The following is a 16,600-nucleotide window of genomic DNA, read 5'->3' as shown; positions in this document are numbered from 1 at the left end:
AAACAGGCGACCGCGGCGAGCCTGCGCCGCTACTTGCCCCGCACTCAGGACCCTAAACAGGTGACCGCGGCGAGCCTGCGCCGCTACTTGCACCGCACTCAGGACCCTAAACAGGCGAGCCTGCGCCGCCACTTGCCCCGCACCCAGGACCCTAAACAGGCGACCGCGGCGAGGCTGCGCCGCTACTTGCCCCGCACTCAGGACCCTAAATAGATAACCGCAGCGAACCTCCGCCGCTACTTGCCCCGCACCCAGGACCCTAAACAGGTGACCGCGGCGAGGCTGCGTCGCTACTTGCCCCGCACTGAGGACCCCGCTCGATAGCGGTGGCCTTGTCTCAGCCGGAATTTCTTTTCGAAATATAAGCAATGCGCGTGCGCGCGCCCCCTAGTGTCGATGTGCTGAGTGTTTGCTGCTCTAAAAATAATAACAATGCAGAGCTGTGACCATCAGGGAAAGGTCAGGAGTGAGACAGATAGAAAGAAAAGCAGGAAGGAATGAATAAATAAATTGCATTTATATCGTGCTTTTTATTTTTAGCACATCAGGACACCCTAAAGCGCTTCCACAGCCAATTAAGTACTTTTTGAACTGTTGTGATGTCGGAAACGCAGCAGCCAATTTGCGCACAGCAAGATCCCACAAACAGCAATGCGATGATGATGAGATAATCTGTTTTTTTTAGTGATGTTGGTTGAGGGATAAATATTGGGTCAGGACACCGGGGAGAACTCCCCCTGCTCTCCTTCGAAATAGCGCCCATGGGATCTTTTACGTCCACCTGAGAGGGCAGACGGGGCCTCAGTTTAACGTCTCATCCGACAGACGACACCTCGGGCAGTGCAGCACTCCCTCCGGCCTGGATTATGTGCCTAAGTCTCTGGAATAATTCAGAAAATCAACTCTATAATCTTAACAAAAACAAACCATAAAATGTAAACCTGATGGAAAAAGTTAATACATATTTAAAAGAACATTTAGCTGAAAAACACAGCTTCTTCAGAACTGAAAAATCACACCTTGCAGAATATTTGTTGGAGGAGGGGAGGGGGCGACTTCTCACTTTTTATTGGTTGCAAAGTTTTAAGCCTGAATGTGAAGAGCATATTTTCTAGGAATAGCGGAGGAAATCTCCCTTCATTTGTAAATCTAAAGTTTCAGTTGCCATAATAAACAGGGTTGGGGGGGGGAGCGGATGTTATGCTGAAACTATGCAGTGCTGAGATCAGAATGCACCTGAAGTACTGGGTCCCGTTCTGATCACCAGGGCAGAGTGCAAGGAAAGCCACATGAAGATTATTAAATAGAATAAGGTGGTTGGCATTTATATATAATATTGAGCTCGAGTAGGGTTAAAATGCACTTCAGAAAGACACACGGATGTACCAGACAGGCTTTTAGCAGAGCAGAGCAGGGCGGAGTGTGAGAAAGGAATGTCCTCAATCGTTGAATCGACTCCAGTGTAGGCAAGTTCCTTTTTCAATAAAGATTGGAAGAGATCATAGAATCATAGAAATTCACAGCACAGAAGGAGACCATTCGGCCCAGTGTGTCTGTGCCGGCCGAAAAAGAGCTATCCGGCCTAATCCCACTCTCCAACTCTTGGTCCGTAGCCTTGTAAATCACGGCAGTTCAAGTGCATAGCCAAGTACTTTTTAAATGAGTTGAGGGTTTCTGCCTCTACCACCATTTCAGGCAGTGAGTTTCAGACCCACACCACCCTCTGGGTGAAAAAAATTCTCCTCAACTCCCCTCTAATCCTTCTACCAATTACTTTAAATCTTTTCCCTCTGGTTATTGACCTCTCTGCTAAGGGAAATAGGTCCTTCCTATCCACTCTATCCAGGCCCTTTATAATTTTATACACCTCAGTTAAATCTCCCCTCTGCCTCCTCTTTTCCAAAGAAAACGATCCCAGCCTATCCAATCTTTCCTCGTAGCTAAAATTCTCCAGTCCTGGCAACATCCTTGTAAATCTACTCTGTACCCTCTCTAGTGCAATTACATCCTTCCTGTAATGTGGTGACCAGAACTGTACACAGTACTCAAGCTGTGGCCGAACCAATGTTTTAAACAGTTCTAGCATAACCTCCCTGCTCTTATATTCTACGCCTCAGCTAATAAAGGAAAGTATCCCGTATGCCTTCTTAACCACCTTATCTACCTGTCCTGCTACCTTCAGGGATCTGTGGACATACACTCCAAGGTCCCTCTGTTCCTCTACACCTCTCAGTATCCTCCCATTTATTGTGTATTCCCTTGCCTTGTTTGCCCTTCCCAAATGCATTACCTCACACTTCTCCGGATTTAATTCCATTTGCCACTTTTCTGCCTATCAGACCACCTTCCTGCAGTCTACATCTTTCCTCCTCACGATCAACCACACGGCCAATTTTTGAATCATCTGCAAACTTGTTAATCATGCCCCATACATTTAAATCTAAATCATTAATATATACCGCAAAAAGCAAGGGACCTGGTACTGAGCCCTGTGGAACCCCACTGGAAACAGCCTTCCAGTCACAAAAACACTCGCCGACCATTACCCTTTGCTTCCTGTCACTGAGCCAATTTTGGATCCAACTTGCCACTTTCCCTTGGATCCCATGAGCTTTTACTTTTACCAGTTTGCTATGTGGGACCTTGTCAAAAGCCTTGCCAAAATCCATGTAGACCACATCAAATGCACTACCCTCATCGACCCTTCTTGTTACCTCCTCAAAAAAGTCAATCAAGTTAGTCAGACACGGCCTTCCCTTAACAAATCCACGTTGTCCGTCCTTGATTAATCCGTGCCTTTCTAAATGACGATTACTACTGTCCTTCAGAATTGTTTCCAATAATTTGCCCACTACCGAGGTTAGACTGACTGGCCTATAATTACTCGGTCTATCCCTTTCTCCCTTTTTAAACAACGGTACAACGTTAGCAGTCCTCCAATCCTCCGGCACCACGCCTGTAGCCAGAAAGGATTGGAAAATGATGGTCAGAGCCTCCGCTATTTCCTCCCTTGTTTCTCTTAACAGCCTGGGATACATTTCATCTGGGCCTGGTGATTTATCTACTTTTAAAGATGCTGAACCCCTTAATATTTGCTCTCTCACTATGTTTATTCCATTCAATATTTCACACTCCTCCTCCTTAGATAAGACATCAAAGGCTTGCACAACAAATGGTAACAGCTAATTTTAATGCCAAATGGTAGCAGTTGTATCCATAGCACACAGACAGAACGTGATGACATATGGTACACACATTTGTCCTACGTAATGAAACTTATAAAAGTTACAACACTCTGGAGCTCCGAGAGAACTTCAATCTAGTCTTGCTGAGGTTAGCGTAAGCAGTCAAGACGACACACTTGTGATCTCCCGAAGGAGTCCTCGGTATGTGAGTATAATTGGTCGCTATATCTCATATACACTGCAATCCTTTCTGGCTACAGGCGTGGTGCCGGAGGATTGGAGGACTGCTAACGTTGTACTGTTGTTTAAAAAAGGAGAAAGGGATAGACCGAGTAATTATAGGTGTGTTTTATTATTTCATTAACTTGATTTAATAAAGAGTATTAACCAGATGTTTTCAGTGTTTCTTATTCCTCAAAGTTGTAGTAGAGGTAAAGGATATTTGACAATATCCTATAATACCTCCACATATGGGCAATAGGGGTATATGACAATATCCTATAATACCTGGTAATGGACTCTGTGGTCTGGTAATGGTCTCTGCGGTCTGGTAATGGTCTCTGCGGTCTGGTAATGGATTCTGCGGTCTGGTAATGGTCTCTGCGGTCTGGTAATGGTCTCTGCGGTCTGGTAATGGTCTCTGCGGTCTGGTAATGGACTCTGCGGTCTGGTAATGGTCTCTGCGGTCTGGTAATGGACTCTGCGGTCTGGTAATGGACTCTGCGGTCTGGTAATGGACTCCGCGGTCTGGTAATGGTCTCCGCGGTCTGGTAATGGTCTCTGCGGTCTGGTAATGGACTCTGTGGTCTGGTAATGGTCTCCGCGGTCTGGTAATGGACTCTGCGGTCTGGTAATGGACTCTGCGGTCTGGTAATGGTCTCTGCGGTCTGGTATTGGATTCTGCGGTCTGGTAATGGTCTCTGCGGTCTGGTAATGGTCTCTGCGGTCTGGTAATGGTCTCTGCGGTCTGGTAATGGTCTCTGCGGTCTGGTAATGGATTCTGCGGTCTGGTAATGGTCTCCGCGGTCTGGTAATGGTCTCTGCGGTCTGGTAATGGTCTCCGCGGTCTGGTAATGGTCTCTGCGGTCTGGTAATGGTCTCTGCGGTCTGGTAATGGACTCCGCGGTCTGGTAATGGATTCTGCGGTCTGGTAATGGTCTCTGCGGTCTGGTAATGGTCTCTGCGGTCTGGTAATGGTCTCTGCGGTCTGGTAATGGTCTCTGCGGTCTGGTAATGGTCTCTGCGGTCTGGTAATGGTCTCTGCGGTCTGGTAATGGTCTCTGCGGTCTCGTAATGGTCTCTGCGGTCTGGTAATGGTCTCTGTGGTCTGGTAACGGACTCTGTGGTCTGGTAATGGTCTCTGCGGTCTGGTAATGGTCTCTGCGGTCTGGTAATGGTCTCTGTGGTCTGGTAATGGACTCTGTGGTCTGGTAATGGTCTCTGCGGTCTGGTAATGGTCTCCGCGGTCTGGTAATGGTCTCTGTGGTCTGGTAATGGTCTCTGCGGTCTGGTAATGGACTCTGTGGTCTGGTAATGGTCTCTGCGGTCTGGTAATGGTCTCTGTGGTCTGGTAATGGTCTCCGCGGTCTGGTAATGGTCTCTGCGGTCTGGTAATGGTCTCTGCGGTCTGGTAATGGTCTCCGCGGACTGGTAATGGACTCTGCGGTCTGGTAATGGACTCTGCGGTCTGGTAATGGTCTCTGCGGTCTGGTAATGGACTCCGCGGTCTGGTAATGGACTCCGCGGTCTGGTAATGGTCTCCGCGGTCTGGTAATGGTCTCTGCGGTCTGGTAATGGACTCCGCGGTCTGGTAATGGTCTCTGTGGTCTGGTAATGGTCTCTGCGGTCTGGTAATGGTCTCCGCGGTCTGGTAATGGTCTCTGCGGTCTGGTAATGGTCTCTGCGGTCTGGTAATGGTCTCTGCGGTCTGGTAATGGACTCCGCGGTCTGGTAATGGACTCTGTGGTCTGGTAATGGTCTCCGCGGTCTGGTAATGGTCTCTGCGGTCTGGTAATGGACTCTGTGGTCTGGTAATGGTCTCCGCGGTCTGGTAATGGTCTCTGCGGTCTGGTAATGGACTCTGCGGTCTGGTAATGGTCTCTGTGGTCTGGTAATGGACTCTGCGGTCTGGTAATGGTCTCTGTGGTCTGGTAATGGACTCTGCGGTCTGGTAATGGTCTCCGCGGTCTGGTAATGGTCTCTGCGGTCTGGTAATGGTCTCTGCGGTCTGGTAATGGACTCTGCGGTCTGGTAATGCACTCTGCGGTCTGGTAATGGACTCTGCGGTCTGGTAATTGTCTCTGTGGTCTGGTAATGGACTCTGCGGTCTGGTAATGGTCTCCGCGGTCTGGTAATGGTCTCTGCGGTCTGGTAATGGTCTCTGCAGTCTGGTAATGGACTCTGTGGTCTGGTAATGGTCTCTGCGGTCTAGTAATGGTCTCTGCGGTCTGGTAATGGACTCTGCGGTCTGGTAATTGTCTCTGCGGTCTGGTAATGGTCTCTGCGGTCTGGTAATGGTCTCCGCGGTCTGGTAATGGACTCTGCGGTCTGGTAATGGTCTCTGCGGTCTGGTAATGGTCTCTGCGGTCTGGTAATGGTCTCCGCGGTCTGGTAATGGTCTCTGCGGTCTGGTAATGGTCTCTGTGGTCTGGTAATGGTCTCTGCGGTCTGGTAATGGTCTCCGCGGTCTGGTAATGGTCTCTGCGGTCTGGTAATGGTCTCTGCGGTCTGGTAATGGTCTCTGCGGTCTGGTAATGGACTCTGTGGTCTGGTAATGGTCTCTGCGGTCTGGTAATGGTCTCCGCGGTCTGGTAATGGTCTCTGTGGTCTGGTCATGGACTCTGCGGTCTGGTAATGGTCTCTGCGGTCTGGTAATGGTCTTTGCGGTCTGGTAATGGTCTCTGCGGTCTGGTAATGGTCTCCGCGGTCTGGTAATGGACTCTGCGGTCTGGTAATGGACTCTGCGGTCTGGTAATGGAATCTGTGGTCTGGTAATGGTCTCTGCGGTCTGGTAATGGACTCTGTGGTCTGGTAATGGTCTCTGCGGTCTGGTAATGGTCTCTGCGGTCTGGTAATGGTCTCTGCGGTCTGGTAATGGACTCTGCGGTCTGGTAATGGTCTCTGCGGTCTGGTAATGGTCTCTGCGGTCTGGTAATGGACTCCGCGGCCTGGTAATGGTCTCTGCGGTCTGGTAATGGTCTCTGTGGTCTGGTAATGGACTCTGCGGTCTGGTAATGGTCTCTGCGGTCTGGTAATGGTCTCTGCGGTCTGGTAATGGTCTCTGTGGTCTGGTAATGGTCTCCGCGGTCTGGTAATGGTCTCTGCGGTCTGGTAATGGTCTCTGTGGTCTGGTAATGGACTCCGCGGTCTGGTAATGGTCTCCGCTGTCTGGTAATGGATTCTGTGGTCTGGTAATGGTCTCCGCGGTCTGGTAATGGTCTCTGTGGTCTGGTAATGGTCTCCGCGGTCTGGTAATGGATTCTGTGGTCTGGTAATGGTCTCCGCGGTCTGGTAATGGTCTCCGCGGTCTGGTAATGGTCTCTGCGGTCTGGTAATGGTCTCCGCGGTCTGGTAATGGTCTCTGTGGTCTGGTAATGGTCTCCGCGGTCTGGTAATGGATTCTGTGGTCTGGTAATGGTCTCTGTGGTCTGGTAATGGTCTCCGCGGTCTGGTAATGGTCTCCGCGGTCTGGTAATGGTCTCTGCGGTCTGGTAATGGACTCTGCGGTCTGGTAATGGTCTCCGCGGTCTGGTAATGGACTCTGCGGTCTGGTAATGGACTCTGCGGTCTGGTAATGGTCTCTGCGGTCTGGTAATGGTCTCTGCGGTCTGGTAATGGACTCTGCGGTCTGGTAATGGTCTCTGCGGTCTGGTAATGGTCTCCGCGGTCTGGTAATGGTCTCCGCGGTCTGGTAATGGTCTCTGCGGTCTGGTAATGGTCTCTGCGGTCTGGTAATGGTCTCTGTGGTCTGGTAATGGACTCTGCGGTCTGGTAATGGTCTCTGCGGTCTGGTAATAGTCTCTGTGGTCTGGTAATGGACTCTGTGGTCTGGTAATGGTCTCTGCGGTCCGGTAATGGACTCTGCGGTCTGGTAATGGTCTCTGCGGTCTGGTAATGGACTCTGCGGTCTGGTAATGGTCTCTGCGGTCTGGTAATGGTCTCTGCGGTCTGGTAATGGACTCCGCGGTCTGGTAATGGACTCTGCGGTCTGGTAATGGACTCTGCGGTCTGGTAATGGTCTCTGTGGTCTGGTAATGGTCTCTGCGGTCTGGTAATGGACTCTGTGGTCTGGTAATGGACTCTGCGGTCTGGTAATGGTCTCTGCGGTCTGGTAATGGTCTCTGTGGTCTGGTAATGGTCTCTGCGGTCTGGTAATGGACTCTGCGGTCTGGTAATGGTCTCTGCGGTCTGGTAATGGTCTCTGCGGTCTGGTAATGGACTCTGTGGTCTGGTAATGGTCTCCGCGGTCTGGTAATGGCCTCTGCGGTCTGGTAATGGTCTGTGCGGTCTGGTAATGGACTCTGCGGTCTGGTAATGGTCTCTACGGTCTGGTAATGGTCTCTGCGGTCTGGTAATGGTCTCTGCGGTCTGGTAATGGACTCTGCGGTCTGGTAATGGACTCTGCGGTCTGGTAATGGACTCTGCGGTCTGGTAATGGTCTCTGCGGTCTGGTAATGGACTCTGCGGTCTGGTAATGGTCTCTGCGGTCTGGTAATGGTCTCCGCGGTCTGGTAATGGACTCCGCGGTCTGGTAATGGACTCTGCGGTCTGGTAATGGACTCTGCGGTTTGGTATTGGTCTCTGCGGTCTGGTAATGGTCTCTGTGGTCTGGTAATGGTCTCTGCGGTCTGGTAATGGACTCTGTGGTCTGGTAATGGTCTCTGTGGTCTGGTAATGGTCTCTACGGTCTGGTAATGGACTCTGCGGTCTGGTAATGGACTCTGCGGTCTGGTAATGGTCTCTGCGGTCTGGTAATGGTCTCTGTGGTCTGGTAATGGTCTCTGTGGTCTGGTAATGGTCTCTGCGGTCTGGTAATGGACTCTGCGGTCTGGTAATGGTCTCTGCGGTCTGGTAATGGACTCTGCGGTCTGGTAATGGTCTCTGCGGTCTGGTAATGGTCTCTGCGGTCTGGTAATGGTCTCTGCGGTCTGGTAATGGTCTCTGCGGTCTGGTAATGGTCTCCGCGGTCTGGTAATGGTCTCTGCGGTCTGGTAATGGTCTCTGTGGTCTGGTAATGGTCTCCGCGGTCTGGTAATGGTCTCTGCGGTCTGGTAATGGCCTCTGTGGTCTGGTAATGGACTCCGCGGTCTGGTAATGGTCTCCGCTGTCTGGTAATGGATTCTGTGGTCTGGTAATGGTCTCCGCGGTCTGGTAATGGTCTCTGTGGTCTGGTAATGGTCTCCGCAGTCTGGTAATGGATTCTGTGGTCTGGTAATGGTCTCCGCGGTCTGGTAATGGTCTCCGCGGTCTGGTAATGGTCTCCGCGGTCTGGTAATGGTCTCTGCGGTCTGGTAATGGTCTCCGCGGTCTGGTAATGGTCTCTGTGGTCTGGTAATGGTCTCCGCGGTCTGGTAATGGATTCTGTGGTCTGGTAATGGTCTCTGTGGTCTGGTAATGGTCTCCGCGGTCTGGTAATGGTCTCCGCGGTCTGGTAATGGACTCTGCGGTCTGGTAATGGACTCTGCGGTCTGGTAATGGTCTCTGCGGTCTGGTAATGGTCTCTGCGGTCTGGTAATGGTCTCCGCGGTCTGGTAATGGTCTCCGCGGTCTGGTAATGGTCTCTGCGGTCTGGTAATGGTCTCTGCGGTCTGGTAATGGTCTCTGTGGTCTGGTAATGGACTCTGCGGTCTGGTAATGGTCTCTGCGGTCTGGTAATGGTCTCTGTGGTCTGGTAATGGACTCTGTGGTCTGGTAATGGTCTCTGCGGTCCGGTAATGGACTCTGCGGTCTGGTAATGGTCTCTGCGGTCTGGTAATGGACTCTGCGGTCTGGTAATGGTCTCTGCGGTCTGGTAATGGACTCCGCGGTCTGGTAATGGACTCTGCGGTCTGGTAATGGACTCTGCGGTCTGGTAATGGTCTCTGTGGTCTGGTAATGGTCTCTGCGGTCTGGTAATGGACTCTGCGGTCTGGTAATGGTCTCTGCGGTCTGGTAATGGTCTCTGCGGTCTGGTAATGGTCTCTGCGGTCTGGTAATGGTCTCTGCGGTCTGGTAATGGACTCTGTGGTCTGGTAATGGTCTCCGCGGTCTGGTAATGGTCTCTGCGGTCTGGTAATGGTCTGTGCGGTCTGGTAATGGACTCTGCGGTCTGGTAATGGTCTCTGCGGTCTGGTAATGGTCTCTGCGGTCTGGTAATGGACTCTGCGGTCTGGTAATGGTCTCTGCGGTCTGGTAATGGACTCTGCGGTCTGGTAATGGACTCTGCGGTCTGGTAATGGTCTCTGCGGTCTGGTAATGGACTCTGCGGTCTGGTAATGGTCTCTGCGGTCTGGTAATGGTCTCCGCGGTCTGGTAATGGACTCCGCGGTCTGGTAATGGACTCTGCGGTCTGGTAATGGACTCTGCGGTTTGGTATTGGTCTCTGCGGTCTGGTAATGGTCTCTGTGGTCTGGTAATGGTCTCTGCGGTCTGGTAATGGTCTCTGTGGTCTGGTAATGGTCTCTACGGTCTGGTAATGGTCTCTGCGGTCTGGTAATGGACTCTGCGGTCTGGTAATGGTCTCTGCGGTCTGGTAATAGTCTCTGCGGTCTGGTAATGGTCTCCGCGGTCTGGTAATGGTCTCTGCGGTCTGGTAATGGTCTCTGCGGTCTGGTAATGGTCTCTGCGGTCTGGTAATGGTCTCTGCGGTCTGGTAATGGTCTCTGCGGTCTGGTAATGGTCTCTGCGGTCTGGTAATAGTCTCTGTGGTCTGGTAATGGACTCTGAGGTCTGGTAATGGTCTCTGCGGTCCGGTAATGGACTCTGCGGTCTGGTAATGGTCTCTGCGGTCTGGTAATGGACTCTGCGGTCTGGTAATGGTCTCTGCGGTCTGGTAATGGTCTCTGCGGTCTGGTAATGGACTCCGCGGTCTGGTAATGGACTCTGCGGTCTGGTAATGGACTCTGCGGTCTGGTAATGGTCTCTGTGGTCTGGTAATGGTCTCTGCGGTCTGGTAATGGACTCTGTGGTCTGGTAATGGACTCTGCGGTCTGGTAATGGTCTCTGCGGTCTGGTAATGGTCTCTGTGGTCTGGTAATGGTCTCTGCGGTCTGGTAATGGACTCTGCGGTCTGGTAATGGTCTCTGCGGTCTGGTAATGGTCTCTGCGGTCTGGTAATGGTCTCTGCGGTCTGGTAATGGACTCTGTGGTCTGGTAATGGTCTCCGCGGTCTGGTAATGGTCTCTGCGGTCTGGTAATGGTCTGTGCGGTCTGGTAATGGACTCTGCGGTCTGGTAATGGTCTCTACGGTCTGGTAATGGTCTCTGCGGTCTGGTAATGGTCTCTGCGGTCTGGTAATGGACTCTGCGGTCTGGTAATGGTCTCTGCGGTCTGGTAATGGACTCTGCGGTCTGGTAATGGACTCTGCGGTCTGGTAATGGTCTCTGCGGTCTGGTAATGGACTCTGCGGTCTGGTCATGGTCTCTGCGGTCTGGTAATGGTCTCCGTGGTCTGGTAATGGACTCCGCGGTCTGGTAATGGACTCTGCGGTCTGGTAATGGACTCTGCGGTTTGGTATTGGTCTCTGCGGTCTGGTAATGGTCTCTGCGGTCTGGTAATGGTCTCCGCGGTCTGGTAATGGTCTCCGCGGTCTGGTAATGGTCTCTGCGGTCTGGTAATGGTCTCTGCGGTCTGGTAATGGTCTCTGCGGTCTGGTAATGGACTCTGCGGTCTGGTAATGGTCTCTGCGGTCTGGTAATAGTCTCTGTGGTCTGGTAATGGACTCTGTGGTCTGGTAATGGTCTCTGCGGTCCGGTAATGGACTCTGCGGTCCGGTAATGGTCTCTGCGGTCTGGTAATGGACTCTGCGGTCTGGTAATGGTCTCTGCGGTCTGGTAATGGTCTCTGCGGTCTGGTAATGGACTCCGCGGTCTGGTAATGGACTCTGCGGTCTGGTAATGGACTCTGCGGTCTGGTAATGGTCTCTGTGGTCTGGTAATGGTCTCTGCGGTCTGGTAATGGACTCTGCGGTCTGGTAATGGTCTCTGCGGTCTGGTAATGGTCTCTGCGGTCTGGTAATGGTCTCTGCGGTCTGGTAATGGTCTCTGCGGTCTGGTAATGGACTCTGTGGTCTGGTAATGGTCTCCGCGGTCTGGTAATGGTCTCTGCGGTCTGGTAATGGTCTGTGCGGTCTGGTAATGGACTCTGCGGTCTGGTAATGGTCTCTGCGGTCTGGTAATGGTCTCTGCGGTCTGGTAATGGACTCTGCGGTCTGGTAATGGTCTCTGCGGTCTGGTAATGGACTCTGCGGTCTGGTAATGGACTCTGCGGTCTGGTAATGGTCTCTGCGGTCTGGTAATGGACTCTGCGGTCTGTTAATGGTCTCTGCGGTCTGGTAATGGTCTCCGCGGTCTGGTAATGGACTCCGCGGTCTGGTAATGGACTCTGCGGTCTGGTAATGGACTCTGCGGTTTGGTATTGGTCTCTGCGGTCTGGTAATGGTCTCTGTGGTCTGGTAATGGTCTCTGCGGTCTGGTAATGGACTCTGTGGTCTGGTAATGGTCTCTGTGGTCTGGTAATGGTCTCTACGGTCTGGTAATGGACTCTGCGGTCTGGTAATGGACTCTGCGGTCTGGTAATGGTCTCTGCGGTCTGGTAATGGTCTCTGCGGTCTGGTAATGGTCTCTGCGGTCTGGTAATGGTCTCTGCGGTCTGGTAATGGACTCTGCGGTCTGGTAATGGTCTCTGCGGTCTGGTAATGGACTCTGCGGTCTGGTAATGGTCTCTGCGGTCTGGTAATGGTCTCTGCGGTCTGGTAATGGTCTCTGCGGTCTGGTAATGGTCTCTGCGGTCTGGTAATGGTCTCTGCGGTCTGGTAATGGTCTCAGTGGTCTGGTAATGGTCTCCGCGGTCTGGTAATGGTCTCTGCGGTCTGGTAATGGTCTCTGCGGTCCGGTAATGGTCTCTGCGGTCTGGTAATGGTCTCTGCGGTCTGGTAATGGTCTCTGCGGTCTGGTAATGGTCTCTGCGGTCTGGTAATGGTCTCTGCGGTCTGGTAATGGTCTCCGCGGTCTGGTAATGGATTCTGTGGTCTGGTAATGTTCTCTGCGGTCTGGTAATGGTCTCCGCGGTCTGGTAATGGTCTCCACGGTCTGGTAATGGTCTCCGCGGTCTGGTAATGGTCTCCGCGGTCTGGTAATGGTCTCTGCGGTCTGGTAATGGACTCTGTGGTCTGGTAATGGACTCTGCGGTCTGGTAATGGTCTCTGTGGTCTGGTAATGGTCTCTGCGGTCTGGTAATGGTCTCTGTGGTCTGGTAATGGTCTCTGCGGTCTGGTAATGGTCTCTGTGGTCTGGTAATGGACTCTGCGGTCTGGTAATGGTCTCTGTGGTCTGGTAATTGTCTCTCTGGTCTGGTAATGGTCTCTGTGGTCTGGTAATGGACTCTGTGGTCTGGTAATGGTCTCTGCGGTCTGGTAATGGACTCCGCGGTCTGGTAATGGACTCCGCGGTCTGGTAATGGTCTCTGCGGTGTGGTAATGGTCTCTGCGGTCTGGTAATGGACTCTGCGGTCTGGTAATGGTCTCTGCGGTCTGGTAATGGTCTTTGCGGTCTGGTAATGGTCTCTGCGGTCTGGTAATGGTCTCTGCGGTCTGGTAATGGACTCTGCGGTCTGGTAATGGTCTCTGCGGTCTGGTAATGGTCTCTGCGGTCTGGTAATGGACTCTGCGGTCTGGTAATGGTCTCTGCGGTCTGGTAATGGACTCCGCGGTCTGGTAATGGACTCTGCGGTCTGGTGATGGACTCTGCGGTCTGGTAATGGTCTCTGCGGTCTGGTAATGGTCTCTGCGGTCTGGTAATGGACTCTGCGGTCTGGTAATGGTCTCTGCGGTCTGGTAATGGTCTCCGCGGTCTGGTAATGGTCTCTGCGGTCTGGTAATGGTCTCTGCGGTCTGGTAATGGTCTCCGCGGTCTGGTAATGGTCTCAGCGGTCTGGTAATGGTCTCTGTGGTCTGGTAATGGACTCTGCGGTCTGGTAATGGTCTCTGTGGTCTGGTAATGGACTCTGCGGTCTGGTAATGGTCTCTGTGGTCTGGTAATGGACTCTGCGGTCTGGTAATGGTCTCTGTGGTCTGGTAATGGTCTCCGCGGTCTGGTAATGGTCTCCGCGGTCTGGTAATGGACTCTGCGGTCTGGTAATGGTCTCTGTAGTCTGGTAATGGTCTCCGCGGTCTGGTAATGGTCTCCGCGGTCTGGTAATGGACTCTGCGGTCTGGTAATGGTCTCTGCGGTCTGGTAATGGTCTCTGCGGTCTGGTAATGGACGCTGCGGTCTGGTAATGGACTCTGCGGTCTGGTAATGGTCTCTGAGGTCTTGTAATGGTCTCTGCGGTCTGGTAATGGACTCTGCGGTCTGGTAATGGACTCCGCGGTCTGGTAATGGACTCCGCGGTCTGGTAATGGACTCCGCGGTCTGGTAATGGTCTCTGCGGTCTGGTAATGGTCTCCGCGGTCTGGTAATGGTCTCCGCGGTCTGGTAATGGTCTCTGAGGTCTGGTAATGGTCTCTGCGGTCTGGTAATGGTCTCTGCGGTCTGGTAATGGTCTCTGCGGTCTGGTAATGGACTCTGCGGTCTGGTAATGGACTCTGCGGTCTGGTAATGGACTCTGCGGTCTGGTAATGGTCTCTGCGGTCTGGTAATGGTCTCTGCGGTCTGGTAATGGACTCTGCGGTCTGGTAATGGACTCTGCGGTCTGGTAATGGATTCTGTGGTCTGGTAATGGTCTCCGCGGTCTGGTAATGGTCTCCCCGGTCTGGTAATGGACTCCGCGATCTGGTAATGGACTCCGCGGTCTGGTAATGGACTCTGCGGTCTGGTAATGGTCTCTGCGGTCTGGTAATGGTCTCTGCGGTCTGGTAATGGTCTCTGCGGTCTGGTAATGGTCTCCGCGGTCTGGTAATGGTCTCTGCGGTCTGGTAATGGACTCTGCGGTCTGGTAATGGTCTCTGCGGTCTGGTAATGGATTCTGCGGTCTGGTAATGGTCTCTGCGGTCTGGTAATGGACTCCGCGGTCTGGTAATGGTCTCTGCGGTCTGGTAATGGTCTCTGCGGTCTGGTAATGGTCTCTGCGGTCTGGTAATGGTCTCTGCGGTCTGGTAATGGACTCTGCGGTCTGGTAATGGACTCTGCGGTCTGGTAATGGTCTCTGCGGTCTGGTAATGGACTCTGCGGTCTGGTAATGGACTCTGCGGTCTGGTAATGGTCTCTGCGGTCTGGTAATGGTCTCTGCGGTCTGGTAATGGTCTCTGCGGTCTGGTAATGGTCTCCGCGGTCTGGTAATGGTCTCCGCGGTCTGGTAATGGACTCTGCGGTCTGGTAATGGTCTCTGCGGTCTGGTAATGGACTCTGCGGTCTGGTAATGGTCTCTGCCGTCTGGTAATGGTCTCTGCGGTCTGGTAATGGTCTCTGCGGTCTGGTAATGGACTCTGCGGTCTGGTAATGGTCTCTGCGGTCTGGTAATGGATAATTGAGGTTAAAAGTCCTGGAATCATTTAAGAGACAGTGGAGGCTGTGATGGGGGGAGGGGGAAAACTGGTGCTTCAATCTGGATAGATCAGCTAAGATGGGTCAAATGGACTTTCTTATATGTGCCCATATGAACAGGAGGAGGCCATTCAGCCCCTCAAGCCTGTTCCGCCATTCAATTGGATCATGGCTGATCTGTATCTTAACTCCATTTATCCGCCTTTGCTCCGTATCCCTCGATACCCAACAACAATCTGTCGATCTCAGACTTGAAAGCTCCAATTGACCCCCAGCACCTAGAGCTTTTTGTGGGGAGAGTGTTCCAGATTTCTCCTACCCTTGTGTGAAAAATGCTTCCTGATTTCACTCCTATGCCCTTTTGTTCTGGACTCAAACTCACCAGCGGAAATAGTTCCTCTGTATTTACCCTACCAAATCCCTTTATCATTTCAAAGACCTCAATTAGATCAGCCCTCAATCTTCAAACTCAAGGGAATGAATATAAACCAGGTGTCTGCAACCTGTCTTCATAATTCAACCCTCTAAGCCCCGGTATTATTCTGGTGAATCTGTGCTGTATCTCCTCCAATATCGTTCCTGAGGTGCGGTGTCCCTAAACTGAACGCAGTCTCCATGGGGTCTGACCAGAGCTCTGTACAACTCAAGCATCACTTCCTCCCCTCGAAATAAAGGGCAACATTCCATTAGCATTTTTATAGAATCATGCAGCACAGAAGGAGGCCATTCGGCCCATCGTGCCTGTGCCGGCTCTTTGAAAGAGCTATCAGATTAGTCCCACTCCCCCCTGCTCTTTCCCCATAGCCCTGCAAATTTTTCCTTTTCAAGTATTTATCCAATTCCCTTTTGAAAGTTATCATTGAACCTGCTTCCACCGCCCTTTCAGGCAGCGCATTCCAGATCAGAACAACTCGCTGCGTAAAAAAAATTCTCCTCATTTCCCCTCTGGCTTTTTTGTTAATTATCTTAAATCTGTGTCCTCTGGTTACCGACCCTCCTGCCAGTGGAAACGGTTTCTCCTTATTTACTCGATCAAAACCCCTTCATAAGTTTCAACACCTCTATTAAATCTCCCCTTGACCTTCTCTGCTCTAAGGAGAACAACCCCAGCTCCTCCAGTCTCTCCCCATAACTGAAGTCCCTCATCCCTGGTCCCATTCTAGTAAATCTCCTCTGCACCCTCTCCAAGGCCTTGACATCATTCCTAAAGTGTGGTGCCCAGAATTGGACACAATACTCCAGCTTTATTTTGATTGCTTTTTGTATCTGCACACCAGCTTTTAGTAATGTTCTATCCATTGATCAGAATTATTTAATTCTCATCTCAAACATTGTATTATCTTAATTGCCAAGCATCAAGTTTCAACCTTTGCTCACAGAATGCAAAACAGGTTTGTTGACTTTCACTGTTACTGCTTGGTGCAGTACCATCTCCTGCCATCAGATGTCCTTTGTGTACTTTGTAAATACATCCTTACTTGTGTGAGCTGAAATCTTTTAAAAGCTTCAAGTCTTTTTCACGTGTTTCCCTAAGCAATTTGCTTTTACGCAACTATATCCATCCGAATTCCGTTTATTGACACGGCAGTTAATTTCTTCGACGGCACCTCCCAAACCCGCGGCCTCCGCCACCTCGAAGGACAAGAGCAGCAGGGAACACCGTCACCTGCACGTTCCCCTCCGAGTCACACACCATCCCAACTTGGAAATATATATCGACCGTTCCTTCATCGTCGC

The sequence above is a fragment of the Heptranchias perlo genome, chromosome 9 (assembly GCF_035084215.1).
Source record: "Heptranchias perlo isolate sHepPer1 chromosome 9, sHepPer1.hap1, whole genome shotgun sequence".
Classification (NCBI taxonomy): Eukaryota; Metazoa; Chordata; class Chondrichthyes; order Hexanchiformes; family Hexanchidae; genus Heptranchias; species Heptranchias perlo.
The sequence above is the reverse complement of the archived record's forward strand: the minus strand, read 5'-3'. Positions refer to the sequence as shown.